Source organism: Colossoma macropomum, unplaced genomic scaffold (assembly GCF_904425465.1).
Source record: "Colossoma macropomum unplaced genomic scaffold, Colossoma_macropomum, whole genome shotgun sequence".
NCBI lineage: Eukaryota > Metazoa > Chordata > Actinopteri > Characiformes > Serrasalmidae > Colossoma > Colossoma macropomum.
The window spans coordinates 31,593,477-31,618,708 of record NW_023494807.1 but is presented as its reverse complement, the minus strand read 5'-3'; the positions used below and the strand labels follow the sequence as shown (position 1 = coordinate 31,618,708).

At 40.6% G+C, this 25,232-nt stretch overlaps 1 protein-coding gene across 2 annotated transcripts in view; it reads right to left on the bottom strand.

Annotated features, from left to right (window-relative positions):
• st3gal3b (ST3 beta-galactoside alpha-2,3-sialyltransferase 3b) overlaps positions 1 to 24,793 on the bottom strand; it is a 152,260-nt gene extending 127,467 nt beyond the window's left edge. The window contains exon 1 of one of the 2 annotated variants that reach the window (XM_036555688.1): positions 24,578 to 24,793. The gene's annotated coding sequence lies outside the window, so the exon portion shown is untranslated. The remainder of the gene's footprint in view (positions 1 to 24,577) is intronic. The other variant, XM_036555693.1, reaches the window with a different exon arrangement.
• Between the last annotated feature and the right edge of the window lie 439 nt (positions 24,794 to 25,232).

Sequence of the window (25,232 nt, the reverse complement as noted above, 5' to 3'; positions counted from 1 at the left end):
GAGTGTACAGGTGGTGTCAACCTGCTCGCAGGGACTTTCCTTTCTGCGCTTGTTGTTTTGCTGTGTTCTGCATATCATGTCATGTTTTCAGGTGATATCAGACCTGCAGCGGAGAAGCTCTTGGGGGTCTCGATGCTCCACGTGAACAGAGATTATTAAGTCTGTGTCTAACGTTCCTCAGCCATGTTACACGTGGCTGATATTTTCACTGTTTATCTGCTGCTGCTCCAACTGTTTGAACTCATCTGTGATGACCAGCAGTGTTTTAATGACTATTTCTCACTTTTATCATCATTCAAATGTTTTGTTTTGCAGTATGGAATGAGCACACGCACACTGTGAAGCAAATAAGAGCTAAATCAATGTCATTTGACCCTCATGTTTAGATCCAGGGCTGAAAAATTAATTGTTTTGTATCGAAAATCGCAATTTAAGACATGCAATTTTAAAAGAGCTGCAATTTGTTTTAATCACAGCCTACCCGTAAAAAAAACATAGTTCATCAAGGTTCTTAAAAAAGATGGTTCTTTAGCAAAGACAGTCATTCTATATAAAACCATGAACACTCAAAGACTTGTGTGCACGATTAAAAAGTTCTTTGCATGGTGAAATTGAGATTCAAGCCGGATTTATTTTGGCCAAGAAGACCAGAATATCCACCTTTTGTGGCTTGAGGCTCGACCCCCGAACGTAGCGTGCCAAACTGCCAGTAAGCTGTGGTTGTGATGTCACAACACAGATTTGGTTGCCTCGGATTGGTCTAACTCATCTACAGGCATTTACAAGCTCTGATTAGTTCAATTTCCCCTCTTAAAACCTAAAACAACATTTTTGCTAATGCACACACTTAAAAAAGGATGGTTCTTCCAGGGTTCTTTAGTAAAGACACTGGTTCTCTATAGAACCATAAACACTCAAAGACCCATTTGCATGCTTAAAAAGTTCTCTGCATGGTAAAATAGTTTTTCAGACTGATGGGGAATGTGTTGCTTATGGTTCTATACAGTAGCAAAAAGGGTTCTGCTATTGTTACGATGTCAAACCCTTTTTAAAAAAGGTACATGGTTCTATACAGCACAACACATTCTCCATACATCTAAAGAACCATTTCACCATGCAAAGAACTTTTAAGCATACAAATGGGTCACTTTACTAAAGAACCCTTGAAGTACCATCTTTTTTTTTTTTTAAGTGTGGCACACTATGTTCAGGGGTCGAGCTTTCAAGCCAAAAAAGGTGGATATTCTGGTCTTCTTGTCCAAAATAAATCAGGCTTGAAGCTCAATTTATAAAATCATAATTGAAATTTATATTAGTCAGAAAATCACAATTAGATATTTTCCCTATTTAGATCACTAAAGAGGATGTGAATAAACTCAGCCTGTAAAGCTGAAATTAGATAAACACAGTCTTCTGTTTACAGCATGTCCACATCAAGCTATAAACAGTCAAACACCATATTTCTGTGATTGAAAGCTGACAGTTCATGCACCCAAACTGAATTCCTGTTCTGCTTTCGAGTGCAGATGACATGACCTCAGCTTTAAGGATGTGAGAATACCAGTTAATACTAAACAAGCTACAACTGAACCATCGGAGATTCACAATGATGACAGAATAATATTGGTATCAGCAGAGAACAGCTTAAAAATACATATCAGCACTGGACGCATAGATCTAGATTTAACCAGTGGTTGGTATGGTATAGTGTAGTGGGTAACAACTCTGCGTTATGTTGTAGACTGGGGTTCAATCCCCACCTGGACAAGCACCCTACACGATACCAATAAGAGTGCTTGGGCAAGACTCCTAACCCTACCTTCACCTACCTGTGTAAAATGAAACTATAGATCGTCTCTATCGGAACAAAACCTCGTAAGCTCCCTGGACAAAGTCACCTTGCATGTTTAAGGTGGTAGTAAATTCAGGTTCCTGCAGATGACGTTGCACGAGGAGGGCTGGGCTATAAATGCCTGCGGGGTGTGCGACGGGATTCATAGATTGAGAAAAGGTGGTACAGTGCAGTGAATGCGAAATCTGGTCGAACTGTGAGATTCCCTGATGCAAGAGTGGCTGAACACTGATGTCACCTACATCCAACTTGTCCAGTCCATGCAAACTGACACAGCTGTTATTCGTGTTTGTGGAGGTATTACATGCTATTAGGTACGTTTCAGCCACAGGTGAGTAAGTTCTTGTCCGGTGATCTTATATGCAACTATTGCTGCATGGAAGCTAAAACAGCGGCGCACTGAAACACCGCATGTCAGTATTTTAGTGTAGCCCTGCGTTAAGTTGTCAAGCTTTCAGGATGGCTAGACCGGAAACGTCAAGTATGTGCATAAACAAACACGAATAAACCACCTATCAGAAAATAGCATGAGGCTTCAATCAAAATGGTGAGTATTGTGACATCCTGTCTGTGTCTTTCTCTGTTTCTGCCTTTGTTTTCATTCCCTTGTGTATCTTACCAGGTGTTTTTGTTGTTGTTTTGGTCCGTGTCTCCTCCCTGGTCCTGCCACCTTGTCATCTGTTCCACCTGTGTGTAGTCTGTAGCCCTGCCCTCTTATTAGTCCCAGGTGTTTCTTGTTTCCCCTCAGTGTATTTATACCTCTCTGTTTGCTTAGTCCCTTTGTCTTGCATTGTTTATGTGACCCTGTTGCCATCGCCTGTCTCCGCCTGTCGGTTCTAGATTGGCTCAGTTTTCCTGTTTTGTTTCATCATGGACTTGTCTGCTCTACTTACCTCTGCTACCCGGTTTCTGGACTCTGATTTTAAAAAGTAAGTAACTTACACTTGTATCCAGACTCATTGCCTATAATGTTACAAGTAGCCTAGATTTATTTATCATCAGCCTACAAACCCACTTATTAGGATATTGTAGGTACATTTTAGTTTTTTGTAAATTGAATATAAAATATACAAAATAATAAATATTTACACTAATACAACTATTAATAATACTTATAATGTGTACTGGAAGCCCATAAAGTAACGTACCTTGCGGTCAGCACACACTAAGACTGGTAACCTCACCAAAATCAGCACACAAACCAGCAAGCTCTGCCAAATGTGGTAGTCGATTTGCTTCTGTGGCTTTAGGTCACAGTTTGAGTAGGTGGTGTTGGTATATATTGAAACTAAGTTTAATGCCTCTCTATTTCAGCATGCACAAATGTTAGCATGAATGTAGCATTATTTATCTTTCAACTCTAACAACCTCTAAATTCTGAGGATTCAGTGACGCTTGGTGGGAAATATAGGACAGAAACAAAAATCCAAAGCTGATACGCCATCACACAAAATGATGGCTCCAATTTTCAAAAGCAGCATTCATTTTTTATCACAGGGAAAATTTGCTTAGACCTACAGTTTCTGATGTGGGCAAGATGGGAACTACACACTGATGCACTGATGAGGTTTACAAAAATATCCAGCCAGGTGCAGCTTTGTGGTCAGAAAGTCCAACTGTACACCAGCAAGGTGGAGCGAGAAGAGGGGGCTTGTGATAAAGTCTTTAATAAGGCTCTGGGCTGACAGGCTGGCTGGCTAAAGGCAAATGAGGTAGCCAACAAGGAAAGCTAATCAAATGTGTTTGGTTTGTTTGCACCATAATTTCATGACAGTTTTAAGTAAAATCTCATGTTAATTAAACTAGTGTTTAAAGAGTTTTGATTAGAGGTGGGCGGTATGTGGCAAAAATATTATGTTATCATGACATGCATTAAGATGTTTTCACATAATACATAATATGCATAATGTTTATAAGTTTAATAAGTTGCAACAGACAGAATAGAACCTGAAGTTCCGCATATAAATTACAATAATAATAATAATATAGTAATAATAATAATAAACCTACAACTATGATATTTAGTGTTTTAAGATTTAATAAGTTGTAACGGACAAAATAGAAACTGTAGTGCCACATAATAATAATAATAATAATAATAATAATAAACCTACAACTATATGATATTTAGTGTTTTAAGATTTAATAAGTTGTAACGGACAAAATGGAACCTGCAGTGCCACATATAAAGTACAACAACAACAACAACAACAACAACAACAACAAGCCTACAACTATGATGTTTAGTGTTTAAGATTTAATAAGTTGCAACAGACAAAATATAGTGCCACATAATAATAATAATAATAATAATAATAACAATAATAATAATAATAATGATAAAATATGCCTACAGCTAAGATAGTTAGTGTTTAACATTTAATAACTTGCAGACAAAACAAACTGTAGTGCCACATATATACACACACACACACACACACACACACACACATCATAATACTACTACTACTACTGATAATAATAATGCTAATAATAATAATAATAATAATAATAATAATAATAATAAACCTACAACTAGAATGATTTTAATTGAATGTTTTACAAGCTTCACTACACTAAATCCAACTAAACAGGCCTAATTATGCTATCTTTGTAATGAAACAAGCAGTCAGTGTTCTTTAAGTACTGATAATACCCACAATATGCTCAAAAAAGCATACTGTGACATAATTCATCACAATAATGCTAAAATATCATCATCATATTGCATATCTCTAGTTCTGATCTAAAATAAGCCAGATGCATCATGTAGGATTACTCACATCTTCCTTTCAGTATTAATGTATTAATGAACCCATTTGTTTTTAAGTCACGTTATTACACACTTGCGTAATGTTTTTCCAGAAAGAAAAGAATTGAGACTCGAAGGCTGTGGCCGTTGTTTTTTTCATGCACCAGATAATGGAAATCACAGAAGACTGATAAGGCTGCTTCGTTCCCAGCACGAAACTAATGTTAGAACATGGTTAGTAATGAATTCCATAAAGATTACCAACATTTAACCCAGTGTTTCCTAATCCGGCTGCTACTGCCTTTGGCCTGCAGACTGCAGTGATTTCCTGCCCCAACACCCTCATTTTCACCTCATGAGGGCTTGGAAATGAGCCACTCTCTCAAACATCTCAAACAAGTTTCATGAAACCAATCAAAACCACAAGAATGTCACATGATCATTTCAAACCATTGATTTCACTGTACTAACGAACAACGCAGTGGTTTGCTGCAAGTTGAATATGTGATAGGAACCACCTATAGGTCATAGGTCCACCTCTAAAAGCTCCCTCACAGAAAGTTACTACATGAAACGGTTATGAATTCACTGCCTGATGACTGAGACACTGTTTTATGATAGTTTTGTGATACAGTTTTGGCCTAAAACATGTTGCTAATCCATTTATTTTAATCCGTTTATGGTGGAGGGATACATGCAGAGTGTTGACAGCAAAAATAGTCCCTCAAAAAACTTCAGATTTTCCACTATTTTACCATCAACATTCCATATAAACTCAGAAGACTCGTGTAGGTTCACTGGTGGCTCTGGATAGTAAATTAAATGTCTATATTTGTGTTGTAGTCATGGCGACCCCGGTTCCCATCACCACCACTGTAAAGAAATGTGAGTAAGTTTCACTACAACGAGCCATTTTATTTTAAACCACTCTGAATGACTCTGAATGACTTCGAAAGCTTTCTGCTCAGGGGTCTCCATCTCCTCGCAGACTGAAGGGAGCCATCTTCCACTGACAGTCAGAAACTCTATGACCCCCTCTTTCAATTGGTATGTGATTGGTTCCTAGGCGCCTCACGGTAGTAAAAATATGACGCTTAAAAATCAGATGAATCTTTGTGTGTGTGTGTGTATGTATATATATATATATATATATATATATATATATATATATATATATATATATATATATATATATATATATATATCATACACACACACACACACACATATATATTTGTGCTAACTAGTGGAGTAATCAAATGTGCTGCATACAGCTGTTTTTGAACTGCTTCATGCAACTGTCAAGCTGCATGGAAGTTATGTTGCACTCAGACAGTGCAACTAATTGCAAGAAAGTTGCAGCATTTTTCCAGCCTATTAACAGGAAAAAGGCTAAAATGTTTACACTACCAGTCCAGGACCAGAACAGAGAAACGCAGACTAAATTCTTATCTCTACCCTCTAATGAGCGTTGCCGACGGAGACCGTCAGGGAAAACTCCCTAAGAGCATTCCAAAACAAACGGTTTCAAAACACACTCCTCAGCTCAGCAGCAGTTAAAACATTTTGTAAAGCAGTGGTTTAATGCGGTGTGAGAACAGGATCAGCAAAGAGATATGCACTCGAAAACAAGACGAGTGTGGCTTTGTGGTGCTGAGTTCCGCTGAACTGCAGCCACAAAATGACAGTAACCAGTGCGACTGTGCTGAGAAGTAGTTCTACATCTGCCTAGTCATTTATCACTTGTTCACACTGTAAAGAAAGAGTCTCTGTTTTTACCTAAAACAGTAAATAACCCAGCCGCCGTAAAACGCAGAGGTAACTGAGCCTCTAATAGTAAGTTAACAGTAGAATAATTCGTCCTACATTCTGTCAATCTATTCTGTCAAACTATTTAACAGTGTGAGAAATGAAGCTTTTGTGTTGGGGTAACAGGGTAGAAAGTAACCGATACAGTAATGGAATTACTTTTTCCTGCAATTACGTAGTTTAAATTCTTGTGATCGCACTGCAGTTTGAGTGAGTTTACATGCACTCACTAATCTGATCATAATCAGATTTCTGCAGTTATCTGATTATTCAAATGGTCATGTAAACAAACAGCTCACTCCGATTTCTTAGATTGGAGTAAGGTCTAGAAATCCGATTAAGAAATCTGATAAAGAGGCTGGATTTTAGCTCAGTAATCAGATTTCTCAGGGCATGTAAACTCTGATTACTCCGGTTTCTTTCGGCGACGCTGCTCGCTTATTTGCGGTACTGCTGAAAGAAATCGGAGTAAGAATTTACATGCGACGCTGAAACCGACTACATGCTTAACGATATAAAGGATTTAAATATTCTTCATCTTCTTGATGATGTGTGTTCATATTTTCAGTTAAAGTGGTGCAAGGTTTATAAAAAAAAACAAAAAACAACAAAAAAAAACGCTGCAGCATAAAGTTTTACATTACATTTATGTCACATCTTCTTCTGAGAGTCTATTGGCTGGTTGTAAAGCAGAAATCTGATTACTGTCTGACTCATGTAGACCTGGAGTTTTCATATTATCTGATTACTCGTGTATGTACTCAACGCGTTGATTGGATTATCTGAATTAACAGTTTATTAAGTGCATGTAAAACCACTCAATGTCAAGTATGCTGAATTTTTATAAACATAAATTTCCTGTGTCTGAAGTGGACCGAGTCCGCCGAGTCATGGTTCCTGTGCATGTGTGAACAAGCCAAACAAACTCGGACCCTCTAAACAGCCCCAAAAACAAACCAAACTGAGACCACCTCTCCAAGGGTGGTTCATTTGCAGTTCGTTTTATGGATCGATTGATTTGTACATTGTGAAAACAAAACAGCCCCAGTCTGCTTTTAGCCTGTCCTCTGCGACGAGGCAGCAGCCCTGACATATTAAAGCGATAAGATGCGAGAGTCTGCGTGATTTTACCGTGTTAAAGGCTCAGGCTGGGCACGCAAAAGAGCTTTAAGCTGCTTTCCACAGGACGCTGAACGAAAGAAATTCCACCGCTGCTCCTTCAAATAAACTACTTCATTGCATTTTTGCCGGGTGGAGCTCAGTGAGGAGCAAAGCCAAAAACTGAACCCGCTGCAGCACACGCGCAGGGTCATTTTTCCAATTTTGCGCAGTGCACTTTGGCAGAGAGCAGCAGGCATGTCTGGTAGTTCCTCTCACCACCTGAAAGTTTTATCAGAGAACGCTGCCCACTTCACGAGCGCCACTCACACCGTGAGTTCTGTGAAAGGGTCCGAGTTCTAATGGAGTTGTGGTCTGAACAAGAAGTGGCCTGAGATCTCAAAGGACCAGGAAAAAAACTCTGCATACAAAGTGCTGAGGTCATTTGCAGTTGGTTCCCTTTCAGGTTCACTTTAACAGAACTCGATTCGGTTCATTTAAAAAGAACTTAAAAACCCTTAGATTATACACGTCTGTGCTTGTATGTAATTTGTGTATGGGTGGGCGATATGATGATATTTTGTTTATCGTGATAAAGTGTGTCACAATATGTTTTCCTGAGTGTATCGTAGATATCACCAGAACTTAAAGAACAATGACTAACTACATGTTTCACAGAAAAGAGGGCATAATTAGAGCAGTTTAATTGGATTTAGGGCGGTGCAGTCCCCACTCCCCCGCCCCAGTTCTCTCCCCAGTTTAGTCATCTCCAATTCCACCCACTAGTTAGGACTCCCCCAATCACACAATACCACCAGCACTAGGAGGGTGAAGGCTAGCACAGGCTTCCTCTGAGACCTGTGAAGGTCCAACGCAACCTTTCGAACCGCCGCTCACGCAACGTCACTGGAGGAGAATGCTAACCTCCCGGTCTGTTACATCAGCTAACAGACACCTGCACTGACTAGCATCGCACTGAGTGATGGGGGAGACAGGGGGGCCATCTTACCCACCCAGAGAGAGCGAGGCCAACTGTGCTCTCTTGGACTCCCGGCCAAGGATGGCTGTAGCATCACCAGGGATCGAACTCGTGACAGGGCAGTGCAGTTTGTAAAACACTGAATTATTATTATTATTATTATTATTATTATTAATAATAATAAAAATATAATATGTGGCACTACAGGTTCTGTTTTGCCTGTTCCAACGTATTAAATCTCAAAATATTGTGTATCATAAAAATATCTTGAAGTTAGAGCTGGGCGATATGGCCAAAAACGTTACCACGATAAACAAAATTCATATCGTTCGATATCAATACATATCGCGATAAATGTCAAATCATGATTTCTTTCACGTTTGAAGGCTGATTTTGCTCCTGGGTGGTTAATTGTGGTCCGATCATGACAAACACTCGGCAAACAGTGGAACGTTTCACTAATCTGTCTTGGGACAGTGGGAGAAAGTTCCTGAGCTGTTTTTATCAGCTGGAAAAGCACAGCTGCAATTTTTGTAATAGTCATGATTTAAGAAAGAAAACAGATTATTTTATCTGTCTGGTGTCGAGCGCTCGGCTACCCCGCTACAAATGCTAAACAAGTGGCCAACAACAGAGCTGAACTCTTTAGTTTCTCAACAACGTCAACTCGGTTCGGTAGGTCACTGTGGTCACTCCTACCACATCCATGTCAGAGCAGATCACAGTATTCAGACACCAGCTAGACGGCTGGGTTTCTCTATGCTATCGTAGTAGTTTAAGGGGTGAACCGCAGTGTATCTGACGCTCGCTGTGTAAAAGCGTTATCTGCAGTGTGAATCTCTCTCACCAGTCACAGAGTCCTCCTTTTAGGCATGTTTAAACTGAAAGCGGTGATTTTGTGTCTTGTTTGATCTACAGTATCATCAATTCACCATGTTTTGCCGGAGCGCTGCTTCGATTAGCCTGCAGCTAAAAACAGTTAGCCTGGAAAGACAGCGCTCTCCCACTCTCCAATGCCTCACAGCTTCCTCTGTTTACTTTCGAACATGAACCACTTCTTTCTTTCACTTTCGTTGCTCGAGAATGCACTAATACTAAACTATGGCGGTTTGGCGCTGCAACACGGCGCTGCAGACGTGATTTAACACTGCTAAAGTTGTTAGGATGTTAGTAAAGAGGTGAGTTCACCGTAGGTCAGTACAGTTACACCACTGACCTCGTCACTCACACTCGGTCACAGGAGAACAGATCGCCGGTCGCTCCACTCAAACAGGGACTGTATAACTCCGCGTTTCAGCCATTGCTAAAGCATATTTGGCGACCCTTTTTTACTCGTGGCCCCCTCCCTCTCTAATCAAGTCGAAAAATTCGGAAGTGCGCCTTCTCCTGGCGACAGCAGAGTAGTGTCGCTTTCCTTGCAGTAGAAAACGTCAACAGGGCTTTCGCTAAAACGTAGAAGTGTGAGAATGGTGTATTATATCAAACATTTATCGAACCTGTCTTATCGCTCTATCGAGGAAAAGTTATATCGCGATACTTATCATTATCGCTTTATCGCCCAGCCCTACTTGAAGTATTGTGATAATATTTTTGCCATATAGCAAACCCTCAAATGTGTTTTCTGCGTGACTGACTGTAAATGTGAGCAGTGCAACACCGGCACAAACAGCTCATGATGTCCCTGCCGATGAAGAGAACCTCACCTAATCAGACCAGACTCCACTTACATTCAGAACTCCATACAGTAGACCTATGTCAGTGTCAGCCCTGCTCAGACTACAACCACCACCTCCTTCATCTGACTGTATTCATGACAAAGTTATGGATGAGCATCAACTTTTACAAACAATGCTTCCAAAACCGAGTTGCCTTTAATCGGCTCAAAGTCACTGACATCTAGTTCATCCGTCCTTAGCATCAATATTGATGGGATTCTGGTAACACTTTCTCCCCACGTCTGCAGTCTCGGAGTTATCCTTAACCCCACGCTCTCTTTTGACATTCACATCAATTCTGTTGCTAAGACAGCATTTTTCCATCGCAGTGCTCCTCGTCTCCAACCGTTCCTCAGCCAAGCTGACGTAGAAACACTTTAAAATGCATTAGTGACATCGCGGGTTGGACTACTGCAATGTTCTTCCATCTGGCCTCCCTGTCAAAGACCTCAGTGGGTCACAGTATGTTCAAAATGCCGAGGCCAGGATCACCCTTTTCAAAGAATGACCATCACCCCTTTACTGCAGGGCTCCAGACTAAAAACTAGCGTAAGGAGCCACAAAAGAATTGGGCGCCAACAGCTTTAAGTGCCAAATAATACTATGCAAATAAATAAATAAAGCTTTTTAACACACCTCAGATCAGCTCTTTGATTTACATATCTCTGCCTTCCACCTCAGCCTGGTTGTTGACATACATATTATCATACGCCTGCAACACATCCAGTCTGCTTTCTTTCATTAGCAAGATTTGGGAGGTGAATTTGGTGAAGCGTAGTTCTTCACGTGCTATTCTGTAGCCTCTGTTTAAGCTCTTAATTCTTTCTCGGCTGTTTCTTTGCATGCACGAGACACTGCGGGAGCTAAGTGACCTTACTTAGGAGCACTCTGAGAACATCGCGTGCACTTCTTTGCGTTTGAAATATGTGCCATATTTTTTTCACCGTCTCTTTGTTTGGGATGATTCATTCCTGTTAAGAAACCCATTTCCCAGCTATTGTCACGGTTTCCTCTGTCCCTGTCTTCATCTGTTTCTTCCCGTGTTGTAGCCATGTGCTTTTTTAGCCAGGTGCTTGCGTTTCGAGCTCCCTCGTCTTCCCTATTAGTATCCTTACCTGTCTGTAGTCTCTGTCTCCTCCCTCTCCCAGGTGTTCCCCATTTGTTGTAGCCTTTATTAAGCCCTTTGTTTGTCAGTGTTTCCAGTGTGTCTCATTTCAGGGGCTGCATCCTTTGGAGGCTGCATTTGAAGGCTGACAGCGTCACAGCGGCGCGACTAGGCTGTCCCATTTCGAAGTTTCCTTCATACGCGGCCGAGAAATGTGTCCTCCTTTTCCATGGCAACGGAGGATCCAATGGGTGCATCCTTCTCCAGCCAACATATCCCAAGGTTCATTGAGTGCCGGCGAGGATTCGAGAACATGGCGGCATCAACAGAGAAGCGAACGGCTGAAGAGACACTTTAAATGTATATAAATAAGTATTGGGTTTAAACTGAGGCGAATAGCTAACGATACAAATGTAAAACCTCATAGTAGCCGGCGGTGAAGCATCTCCAGCTCTAACAAATAAAAAAAATAAACAACTAAAATCAGTTTCTGGCTCCATCTTTAAAAGAACTTGACAGGATGTTTCGTGGCGCAGGTGTAAGGGTGGGAACAGCGGTGCTGTGACGCAAACAGAAAATCCGCCGTAGAGCAGACCGTCTCATTTCGGTTCAGCCTTCACGGATCTAAGCAGCCTTCGAAGGACACACCTTCACAGACCTTGTTCTTCGAAGGATCCAGCCGCTAAATTGGGACACACTGTTTATCTGGTCTCCTCGTCACTTTGTTGTGCGAAGTTGTTGTGCGACTACCTTGTGTTTGGTTTGCTCAGTGTTTTTGTTAAGCTTAGTAGTTTGTTATTTTGTGTTCAATGTTTCTACCAGTCTGTTTTGTTCCTTGCTCATTACACACGACAGCTATATTTTTTGCTTGCTTTCGAACAGAATTCGCAATACAGTCTGCTTTGTCATACCTGAGATACACAAATTCCTGAAGCCAAGAAGTCCGGAAATCTTTCTGTGGTTGCACTTTTGCATGAAGTGCTTTAAGTGGACGGTTGTTCAAGTACCTCTTCATGTGCATCTTTCACTGGTCCTAACTGAGTCGAACTGGGGTTGAGCAGATGACGTCTTAAGGTCTGACAAAGACGTAGATCTATCTACGATTTCTACACGCTGACGTTGACTGCAAATACCTCAGCTTGGCTCAGCTGCTTTGTCACGTTTTGTCACTCTGGTTAAAATCCCATGAGCACACAGGCATTTTTTTGGTAGGCAGACACGTCCATGTGACGCTAAAGCCTATCAGTTACGTTTTAAGATGTAAAATGATAAATGAAAATACATAAAAACAAAAAAAAGGTAATAAATTCAGAACAACAGTAATAAATAGTTACCCTTAAAAAATAATAATAATAATAATAATTCAAAGTTGCTCCCTGTCGCCACATTTTATTACTCACAAATTAATAACTGTGGTCACAGTTGCTGGTTACCCTTTACATTCTGTGTTCAGTACAAGGTTCTCCTTATTACATATAAAGCTCTGCATGGCCTGGCTCCTCAATGTCTGGCTGAGCTTCATCTACAGGAAGATTCACTCGAAAGAAGCCCAGAATATTCTGTCATAACTCTCTCTAGGATGAAGCAATCTGAACGAAACAACGTGCAACGTGCTCCTCAGTGTATGGAGCTTCTAACAAGCCGGGATGCCCCTGTGTTGGAGAGATGAGGTAGGAGCCGTCGCGATGTTTAACCTCCGTTGGCATGGTACAAAATGCTTTTCCACGCATGCAATTACACATTTCCACCAGAGGGGTCTCCAAATCCCTAAATCTTACAAGTGCAGCTTTAAATGTGTTTAATGTGATGACTGACCATTTCTTTTAAAAGGTCAGAAGAGTCAGTTCAAGAGTTTTTCACGTGATACATCTTTAAGTATTAATGTCACAGAAACAGACTCAAAAAGAAGGTCCGGCTAGATGTTTAGGTGTCAAATAATCTCAGAATCAACATTATACTGATGAAGATGCAATGAAAATAGTAGATAATTCTCTCTCATCCTCAGAAGACACGTCCTTCACCAGGTTTAGACTGAATTCCCTTTGAATTCTCTTTCAATCATCAGATTCGTCCGCTTGGTGAACGTATCCAAAGCACAACCCATGGTACAAAATGCTTTTCCAGACATTGCATGCAATTACACATTTCCACCAGAGAGGTCTCCAAATCCCTAAATCTTACACAGTGCAGCTTTAAATGTGTTTAATGTGATGACTGACTATTTCTTTCTAAATGAAGTGAAATTAGTCAGTGAAATAATCCCATTACAGTTAAACCCCTTAACATCCCAGGCTTATTATTCAGTATCTACCGGGACTTCAGTGAAAACTGGTTGAGCTATTCTTAGATTACAGAAGTGTGTAATGAAACTTCAGGCCTACCATTGGGCTCCTGGCCTGTTAAGGAGTTATGTGTCATTTGTAACAGATTTTGTTTTGGGTAAGTACCACAACTCACAGCTTGATTTCTTGCTTTTACTTCTCAGAGGAATCAAGGTAAAAGGAGGTCTCCTGAAATGAGCCAACCATTTGTGTTTATGAATTACTCACAGTTTGAGTATGTGACTTTTTTTGTGACAATTTGTGTCTTAAATTGCTGTGGGAGAGACTTATAAGTAACATAATTCTTGTTAAAATCGGTAACTTTTACAGATTACAAACATTTAAACTGTACTGCATTACTTCACTACAGTAAAAAGTAACTACATCCCTATAACTTTTATTATGTTACCCCCACTTGGTAGTATTCTTCTGTGATATAACAATTTGATTGTCCTAATATCCAGTAACATCAACTCCAATTACATCAATTCACTAACTGTACGAAGTTTGCCTCTTAACTCTTGAAGTAACTCTTTTTAAACTCTTTAAAAATTTCTATTAATATTAGCCCATTTCACCATGTGCTGCACTACAATCCCCAACATGCACTGCAACGTGCAGTGCACTCCAACCCTCCTCCCTCCAACAGAAACCTATGGGACAGCGGTTACACCTCAATCCTACCACAACAGTCACATCACCAGACACACTGTGTGTGTTTCGGTAGCAGTCCAACCAATATAAACACTTGGCTAGTTAAAAACTACCTAGTTCACTAAAAGTGAGAAGTGGACAGTGAACGCTGGGGATTTCAAGATGGTGGGAGCTCAAATACCTCTTTACTTCAGTATCTGTCTCGTTTGCAGACATGGTTTGGCTGTAATGAAGGAATATCACATTAGGTACCATTATGAAACAAGGCACCGGAGAGTTAGACAGACAGCACGGCGGAGATGAAGAAGGGCGTTTTCTGGCCCACGGATCTGTTGAGATTTTTTAATATGGCCCTTTCAGCAGCTGAGTTTGTATGACGCCGTTTTAGGGCCACTGTTAATAAAAATAAAAACAATAGACTTCGAGAATAAAGTCGTAATTTTTCGAGGATAAAGTGGGCTAACTGTAGGGGGGGCTAACTGTAGGGGGGCTAACTGTAGGGGGGCTGCCATAACGCGTTGGGATCTTGGTTGCTGTACTGTAGGGGGGCTGCCATAACGCATTGGGGTCTCGGTTGCTGTACTGTAGGGGGGCTGCCATAACGCATTGGGGTCTCGGTTGCTGTACTGTAGGGGGGCTGCCATAACGCGTTGGGATCTCTGTTGCTGTACTGTAGGGGGGCTGCCATAACGCGTTGGGGTCTCGGTTGCTGTACTGTAGGGCTGCCATAACGCATTGGGGTCTCGGTTGCTGTACTGTAGGGGGGCTGCCATAACGCGTTGGGGTCTCGGTTGCTGTACTGTAGGGGGGCTGCCATAACGCGTTGGGATCTCTGTTGCTGTACTGTAGGGGGGCTGCCATAACGCATTGGGGTCTCGGTTGCTGTACTGTAGGGCTGCCATAACGCATTGGGGTCTCGGTTGCTGTACTGTAGGGGGGCTGCCATAACGCATTGGGGTCTCGGTTGCTGTACTGTAGGGCTGCCATAACGCATTGGGGTCTCGGTTGCTGTACTGTAGGGGGGCTGCCATAACGCATTGGGGTCTCGGTTGCTGTACTGTAGGGGGGCTGCCATAACGCATTGGGGTCTCGGTTGCTGTACTGTAGGGGGCTGCCATAACGCATTGGGGTCTCGGTTGCTGTACTGTAGGGGGCTGCCATAACGCGTTGGGGTCTCGGTTGCTGTACTGTAGGGGGGCTGCCATAACGCATTGGGGTCTCGGTTGCTGTACTGTAGGGCTGCCATAACGCGTTGGGGTCTCGGTTGCTGTACTGTAGGGCTGCCATAACGCGTTGGGGTCTCGGTTGCTGTACTGTAGGGGGGCTGCCATAACGCATTGAGGTCTCGGTTGCAGTACTGGCGCCGGAGCTCCACTCACTCCTGTTTCATTGTGGATCATTTTGATCATCATTCTCACTGTCTGTGAAACTTCATGCCCTCTTTGAATGGGTGGAGATGGAGCCCCGATAGGCGTGTAGACGACCCTGCCTGAGATTCTCCTTCAACAACACAGACAGACAGTTTCCTCCGAGTCCGTCTGGCTCTTTATTCTAGATAAACACAGTTTCCTGCTCAGCCGTTTCAGCCGGTTCTTATACTAATAACAGGCTGGTGCTGATGTGCAGGAGAGACAGGGAGAATGAGTATTTTTTTATGGGTGAAACTGATATGAAAATATAACCCCACCAACTCCTCAACGCCCCTCATTTAACACAAAGAGGTGCTGCTTTCCCTTTGAAAAGCCTTTGGCCACAATATTGCGACCTTTCCTGGTATTAATGCCACTTTAATGTCGTAATTCTATGACTTTTTTCTCGAAATAGTACGACTTTATTCTCAAAGTCTACTATTTTTATTTTTATTAACAGTGGCCCTAAAACGCTCTCGTAAGTATGACAGCCCAGTTTTGAATGGTAAAAATGTATGAGATTAAACTTTCAGTTCAGGTTTTTCCTGTTAGTTTTCCTTTAACTAAAGAGCAGCTTGTTAAAATACCTTTTAAAATCTGACAACTTTTTACCTTTACAGCCGATGTAAGGGGTCAACCACTCAATCCGAACAATGTGACATGTAAAAACTGTAATAAGTCATCACAAAAGATGGTAATACTGGGTGGAGTCATCTAAGGCTGATCAAAATGATTATTTTTCATTAACTTTAAGTACTAATTTACAGTCATACACGTCTGTTACTGCACACTTCATCAGCAGCGATTGGAAATTAGTGTCAAATTACCTCAAGACCAGCTCTTTCCCAGAAACGCATGTGACTGACAATAGCTGCTGACCTACGAGCTTCCTGGAGGAGAGGAAACTGGAGGAAAGTCGCCTCTCCAATGACAACTCCAGCACTAAGGAAGTCCCCAAAAAAAAAAAATCTCAGATGGACCCGACTGAGGTCACGAGGACACAACTTAAATCTAGGACTGACAAACTCTGCAAAAACAGAGAGCATTAGTCGGCATTTTCTCAGTTGGCAGCGCAAGAGGCGACTTCAGACCACCCAAATCGAGCCTGACCTCCCTCAGTGTGTCTGTATAGTGGTAAAAGGGTTCAGCATCACTGTAATTTTATTATTATTATTACACCTCACAGATAACAATAAAAAGCTTGAAAATTGCTTATTAAAATTCCTTTTTTTAGGTTTTACTTTTCATGCATCAAGGTTTTTGTTTTCTAGACGATAACATTGCTTTTTTTAAACAATTTCAAGATCTTAAATCACAAGCAGGGTAAAATCAATATAACACAAGCCTCCTGGGTAAAGGTTTCTTTTTTGCTGTCATCTTGTTACTGAATAAAGAAGCGTTCTGTCTAAAACTAATTTAAAGTTTTCCATTTTATTTATGGGCCAAATTTGTTTTACTTGGATTTTAACATCATAATCCCTGCGACAGATTAATGGTGGATGTATTTAACGGTATTTTACTGTAGTAACAGGATTTTTAAAAGATCGAAAATTGATATAATTACCATATCACTGCCGTTCTGACGAATTTTAGTAAGTTTTCAATGTTGCTTCAGTTTTAATTCAGGGTGCAAAAGTGATGAATCAACTTCGGACTGGAACGGTAATTCAATGAAGCCAATCACTGCACTCAATCTGATCATAATCAGATTTCTGCAGTTATCTGATTATTCAAATGGTTGTGTAAACAGCACACTCTTATTTCTTAGATCGGAGTAAGATCTAGAAATCTGATTAAGAAATCTGATAAAGAGAGCTGGGTTTTAGCTCCGTAATCAGATTTCTCAGTGCATGTGAACTCTTACTCTGATTTTTTTTTCAGATGTCTCACTCTGTGCATGTGCGAAAACAGGCCGCGGTACCGGAAATAAGCGGGCAGCGTTGCAGCGAGACGCAGCAAAACACTTTCGGAGCGACGCTGAAACCAAATACTTGACGAAATGACAGATCTAAATATTCTTCATCTTGTAGACGATGCATGTTCATATTTTCAGGTAAAGTGGCTCAGTGTTTTAAAAAAAGCTGTGGCACGAGTGGTTTATTGGCTGGTTGCAAAGCAGAATCCGATTACTGAGTTTCCCCATTATCTGATTACTCAAGTACATGTAAACGCATTGATCAGATTACTGACCAAATTAGATTTTCTGCAGTTATTGGATTATTTAGTGCATGTAGACACACTCATTGGCGCATTATCATTGAGTTAGCCTTGATTCAAAGATTGATTGTCATTTGTTATGGTTATGGTTGCCAAGCAACTTGGTATGTATTACTGAAAAATCCCAATCGTGGAATCGTATCAGTTGAGTCATCACAGATAAGACAGGGTTGAGAAGATTGAATTTAGGACAGTAACTATGACAGAATAACATTTTCCTAAGTTTATTACGTTATCCTACCTCTGGATAAGAAACAAGTGTGATGGAAGCATCATAACCTGACAAAATGTCCACTTCTACCATTAGCCTTTCTACTAAACCATAGAATGTCACCTTTTTAGGCAACTGTACACTTATTTTAATTTAAAATTTAATATTCTTAACTTTTTTATCAATCAGCTTCCATTTTATTGCAGTTTAGTTTTGTTTTATCTGTCTGGCTAACTGACTTACATTTCCCTTCATGCTATTTCTCTGTTATTTATCATAGCTGTGCCTGTGTTGTCAGTTGCTTGGTGCCAAACATGCCAGTTGAATAACAACCTTAAATGAGTAGTTCAAGATAAGCTGTTGTGAGACAGGACATACGTGACAATGTCAGGTTTTAATTTAAAGATTAAAAATGGGAAGCTCCTGTAATACGGCCCAGGACGCAATAATACAGGTGATATGCAGCCATATTAAAACTGGAACAATCTGTTTTATTACAGAAATTACACAATCAAACCACAATTCAGTCACTGTATAGTAATAAACTAAGACATCTGTAGGACGGCGTGTTGCTTATAAAACAGGGCATACGGGAGAGCTGTCATGGGCAAGTACTGTGAGAAAACACACCAAACAACGAGCTCAAAGAAGCAGCAAGAACGTGTGAATTAATAAATAACAAATTTAAGCTGCTGCAGAGGCTCTAATTTACGCTTATCTCCGTCCGACCTTGTTTCAAACTGAGCCACAGCTGCTGGAAATCCCTCTGTCTCCGTCCAGCAGGTGCAACCTGAGACTTGTTGGCTACCTCAGATGACGTGTCCCTATACAGTACTGTGCTAAAGTCAGAACATCCTTTCGTTTATTCAATTTCCAGTCAAAACAGACGTTAACTACAAGTTCTTCAATGTTCATGAGATGTTTCTGAGGAGATTAGATACAAGATAATCCACTTGTATAAGGAAGGAGAAAGACAAGAGTTCAGAAACTGATTACAACTGAAAATACAGAGAAAATGGGGCTCCTAACAACCACCTGGAAAGCCTGGTCGACCCCAAAACTGCCCCCATCAGATAAACAGCACTTAAAGCTTTCATCTCTGAGAGAGAGGAGAAAATCAAGCTGCTTCAGATCTGAAAACATCCACAGGTGTTTCTGTCCATCCTTCCACTGTGAGAAGACGACTCAGCGCTGTGGGTCTGAAAGGATGTGTAGCTGATCAAGAAGAACCTCACTGAGAAAAGGAGACGGACACATCAAACAAAGAAGCTGAACGATGGACTGACCACCCCAGAGTCCAGACCTCAACACCACTGAATGTGTTTTTCTGAAGTAATCCAACGCTAGTTCAGGGGTCGCTGCCCAAATGTTAAGAAGAGCCATTTTGTCCTTTAAACAAAAAATCAAACCACTTTGGGAGCCCAACATTTTATGTCCATTTTACCATCTTGGCTGTAAATGTGTCTCAGTATGTGCTGATGTACTAATATAGGATAAAAATATAAACGAAAACTCAGACTTACTTTGCTCTGTTTTAAGCTTTAGCTCAGCTATAGCCGCCTTTCTCGCATCTCTGGCAGGAAACTTTTCCACAAAAGTAGAACAGTTTTTTGTAAAATGTCTCTCAACGCTCAACTTTTTACGAGGCTGAAGTCGCTTCTCATTCACCAGCTTCCTGTTCAAATTTTCCCGTTCCACTTTAAATGGTGCCTGAGGTGCCAGAATGTAACTGCTGCACCATTTAAGGTATATTAAATTCGAACAAGAAGCTGGCGAATGAGAAGCGATTTCAGCCTCGCAACTTTTTCTCGTTGCAGATTAAACATATCAGGAAACCAGCTGGAGTGATTATAAACACAAATAAGTCCATTCGTCTCCAAATTATCGATGTTTATCTTAAATCTCTCTCTTTGCCGTTTCGTTTGCTACTAGCTAGGCGAGATTGTTCTCTGTGTTGCTATGGTGACCAGTCTGCGCTGATCTTCAGGGTTAAAGGGTGAATCAGCAGTTCTACATTAACTCCAGAGTTTAAGACCATTTATTGTTAAACTGTGTTGAACGATCAGCAGAGCTTTATTTTACTGTAAAGGAGGATTATTTTATTTTTACCTACAAACCTAATTCAGCTGTGGAGCCACAACAGGACAGGAAAAGAGCCGCATGAGGCTCCAGCACCGCATGTTGGCGACCCCTGTGCTGAACCAACTTCTAAGACTGAACTTTGGAGGTGTGTCTGCAGATTCTTTGAGAAACTGAAAGCGAGTCTCCTGAAAAGAATGGAAGCTGGAATAAAGGTAAAGTGTGACGCACTGAACACTGAACACTCACACAGCTGATATTAGACTTAGTTCTTAATGCTTCTGTGTATTTTTGGTTAAATAGGTTTTCTGCTTTTTTCCTGAAGCTGAAAAATGAATAACTTAATAGCCGTTTTGACTGGAAATGTGGATTCTGACTTCTGCACAGTGCTGCATGGGGCAAAGAGAAAAGCTCTGTTATTTACTGCAGCTGTAAGAAGAAAGGCTACAGACACAGTGCTGAACTAAAGTAGCTTTAAGCCTCTAATCTTTAAACCTATTAACAGAATTCTTTCAGATACTGAACACTTTTTGAAGCTGTTAACACAGAAACAGAACAGCTTGTGTTATAATTGATTGGGACCTCAACACTCCAGAGCACAAACCTCAAGACCTGTTAGTTGACAAGTTGTATTTAGGTTTCTGTGTGGAAAAAGCTTAGACTCTTAAAATAGATGTAAAAAAAACAACACATTCAGTCTCTAACTAGACACATCAGTGTGTTCAGTTAGAGAGCAAACATTTTATGTTACTTTTAACACACAGTTAAACCAGAAAACAATAAAGCAAAGTGTTAAAACAGGTAACACAGTTAAGCGTGTTGTTATTTAACAGCACTTTTTAGAGTGTAGGATGCACAAGAAATGGAAAAGTCATACAAAAAAGCAGGAATGTATTATACTGTGATATTTTTTCATTCTAAATGTACCTATTAACCCTCTATTGCATGACGTTGCCTATAGGCAACAAACCCATTTTCCTCTCTTTACACTAACATTATACATATTTAACGACAATCACAGGTTTAATAATAAAGGGAAAAGTTCAAGTAAGTCAATAAAAAGCATGTATCTGGCCACACTCTCTCTTAGTGGACACTTTTATACCTCTTTAACATTTCAGTATTTTTTTTTATGAGAATTTGCAGAAGTATGTTTGTTGCCTAGAAGCAACATTGTAGGGCAACATAGCCCAAAAGGACCCCTGTATACATTGTTAAATTCAAAAACATTTTTAAATAATAATCAGGTCGATTTATGCAAGAAAAGTGAGTCAATTTTTTTAATTGCTCTCATAATGCGTGCAGTAGAGGGTTAAGGTCAAATTTTAAGTAATTAAGTTACTGCACCTCTCTAGAGTGTAATCCTCGAAGGCCATGCACATCCTGTCTTGTTCTGACAGAGCTCTGATACTGCTAGTAGACATTTTACACTGTTTTTTCCTGTGCTGCAAAATGAGTGCATGATAGGCAGGACACTAACTCAACTCCATTATTTATTCCAGCTCTACCAGTTAAAAGAATAAAATAAATATGTTGCTTATAAATGTACAGCATGATTCTATTATGATGCTTCTACTCCACAACCGCACATTTCAGCTTATTAGCAGGAAGCTAATTTGTCGAGAATGATGAAAGGTAGATAAACAGAATTTAGAAGATGGAAAATGTAGTCTTGTATTATTTATTTGTATAATATTTAGGGAGTCCTAGTTAGTGATGTCCATTATTACCTGGGTTCTGATGATATACATACTCTGTACACACACATAAATATATACATATATAATTATACACGTCAGGCATAACATTATGACCACCTCCTTGTTTCTACGCTCATTGTCCATTTTATCAGCTCCACTTACTATATAGGTGCACTTTGTAGTTCTACAGTTACAGACTGTAGTCCATCTGTTTCTCTGCATACTTTGTTAGCCCCCTTTTACCCTGTTCTTCAGTGGTCAGGACCCCCATGGACCCTCACAGAGCAGGTACTATTTGGGTGGTGGATCATTCTCAGCACTGCAGGAACACTGACGTGGTGGTGGTGTGTTAGTGTGTGTTGTGCTGGTCTGAGTGGATCAGACACAGCAGCGCTGCTGGAGTTTTTAAACACCTCAGTGTCACTGCTGGACTGAGAAATGTCCACCAACCAAAAATATCCAGCCAAGAGCGTCCTGCAGGCAGCGTCCTGTGACCACTGATGAAGGACTAGAGGATGACCAACACAAACTGTGCAGCAGCAGATGAGCTATCGTCTCTGACTTTACATCTACAAGGTAGGAGTATCTAATAGAGTGGACAGTGAGTGGACACAGTGTTTAAAAACTGAAGAACAGGGTAAAAGGGGGCTAACAAAGTATCAGAGAAACAGATGGACTACAGTCTGTAACTGTAGAACTACAAAGTGCACCTATATAGTAAGTGGAGCTGATAAAATGGACAATGAGCGTAGAAACAAGGAGGTGGTCAGAATGTTATGCCCGATCTGTGTATATGTGTATCACTGTCATCACACAAAACAAAAACCTAGTATCTCCAAAACGGTAACCTAGAAGGACAAAACATTGTCCAAAAATGACTGGCCCAAAATTACTTGGACAAAAAATCTGGTTCCACTGACTTACATTAAAAGTTAAGTATGTTTTTTCCCTCAGTTTTTCTACTGTTAAGTTACCAATATTCTTCAAGCGTTCTTTAGTAAAAGCAATGGTTCTACTTAGAACTATGAGTTCATTATTCTTCATTCTTTATTGGACCATCTGCATTAAATGGTTCTTTGCATGGTGAAATGGTTCTTCATGTTGATGGAGCTTGTGTTGTATATGGTAAAGGGTTCTATACAGCACCAAAAGCGGGTTCTAGTATTATAATGTCAAGCTTGAAACATCAGAAGAACCTTTTTGGTGTTGTATTGAACCAATTTTCAAAAAAGGTTCTATATAGAACCATATACAGTCTGAAGAACCATTTTACCACACAAATAACCATTTAAGCATGCAAATGGTTTATTTAAAGCCACTGCCTTTACTAAAGAACCTCATCTCTCCCGTACAGTTAACTGTAAACACAAGACCATAGAATAAATGAAGAAGACCAGATGTAGGCTAGAACCCTTAACGCCCTGGTAAGGTCCAGAGTGGGAGTGAGGAAAGGCCAGAGATGATAAGACGTTATCTTTTACAGTGAGGAGTCTTGATACCAGTATATTTTTGACCGTTATTGTGGTTTTTACACTTCTGCAAGTTACCAAAGTGAATAAACATGGAGTTTATCTAATCAACCATTTTGCCATGCAACTTGTTGATATCTACTCTGAATAACAGTGACATACAGCACATTTATCATCCTTAGAGGATTACAGTGACATCTAACGTAGCCTGGGTCGTAAATATCACACTTTAATAAGACTTAAAATAGGCTAATTTAGGGGAAAACCCATTAAATGAGACTACAGCCAGCTTAGCTCCCTCAAACGCAATACACTGCAGGCTGGGCGACTTCAGAGATGGGAGTTAACAGTTACTTTACTTTGTTTTAAGAGCTTTTACACAGACAGGCTACTAATTTTATCTTATTTGAGGCGTTTGACGTCGGTTTGGGTTAAAATAACGTTGCATTAATCGGGAATTGTGTGTAACTATTACAAAAATCAAAAAAATTTCCAGCTCTTAAACAAAAAAAAGGGCTGGGAAAACATTTCAGAAGCTTATTCTCAAAGGTGATAAAAGATACAAGGCAAGTTAGACTAGAAAAGCTGAACTAGCGAAACAAAACCGCCATTTATTGACGTTTTTCCTAAAAAAACTAAGCTCCAGTGTTTCTGGAACTGGGACATCCAGGGCGCGGGAGCCCCTCTCTCTACAAGCCCGCCCTGGGGAACGCCTCACGCGGTCATGATTTTAGCCAATATCCCCCTCCACATCTCGTTAACCGCAAGCTCCAGATTGTCGAGACATGGCTCGTTTTAAAGGTGGGGTCGAGGTCTAACTAAACATCTAAATGCGGGCTTGGTCCGAGCCTCCCTCGCCGACTAATAAGGCTCCAAAGCCAGGGAGGACAAGAGGCCAGCAACCCCCCTTTTTCAGTGTCGTCGTGGTTAACTGTGAGTTAGCCAGTTAGCTTACTGGACAACTGAGCAAAACAACGAAAATAAAGCGATACTCGCTTCAACTTCGGCTTCAAAATGGGCTAATAAATGGTTACAGATATCGTACGTGTTGATGTCCAGGCTAGAAAAAGTGGCAGAGGTTCAAAATCGAGAAAACCAAGAAGCCATCAAGAAAATGTTAGAGCAAGAAATGAGCTGGAGCTACATCAGCATAACCATCACAGCAGCGTTAAAAACACCACGTTTACGTTTTCTCGGGTTTATTTACCTGTCTTCTCCGTCTCCAGCCTTCGAAGATGATGAAAAACAGTTACACCAACGGCATGGTTACTCCTCCCCGTTCGACAGCGTCCATTTTTGCCCTATCTTGAGCCAAAAGCTGCGAGATAACGGGACTAGTTTCGGCTTGAGTTAGAGCTGGTTAGATATCTCAGACTTGGCCAGCCATTCCCCCCACTCTGTGGAGTAGGTGGCCCTCTAGCCAGAAGCAAAGTCTCCTATTCACCCTGCTTGTCACATGGACGGCTTAAACACTCATAATTTAACCAGTGAATGCTCCCTTTTTCAACACCAGCTGTGTCCTGGTCAGCTGTATTGCGTTATATGGGTCATTCTCCATTTGGAGTGGGAATTCAGAAGGAAACATTAAAAAACAAATGTATTTCTTTCATCCCAAAACTAAATTATCTTAACAGGAGATGTTAATGGACATATCATATATATATATATATATATATATATATATATATATATGCAAAAATGAGAGCTTAGTTCCAAATAAATTCAGTCACTAGTGTTGCATGAATATGGTGTAACACCAGTGACGGTGACTCCAGTGACATTCTGGCTAAAACTGAGGATTCTGTAAACTGGCTGACTCATTGGTGGTCAGGTGACCTTGTGCAACTATTTTAAAATCAGTA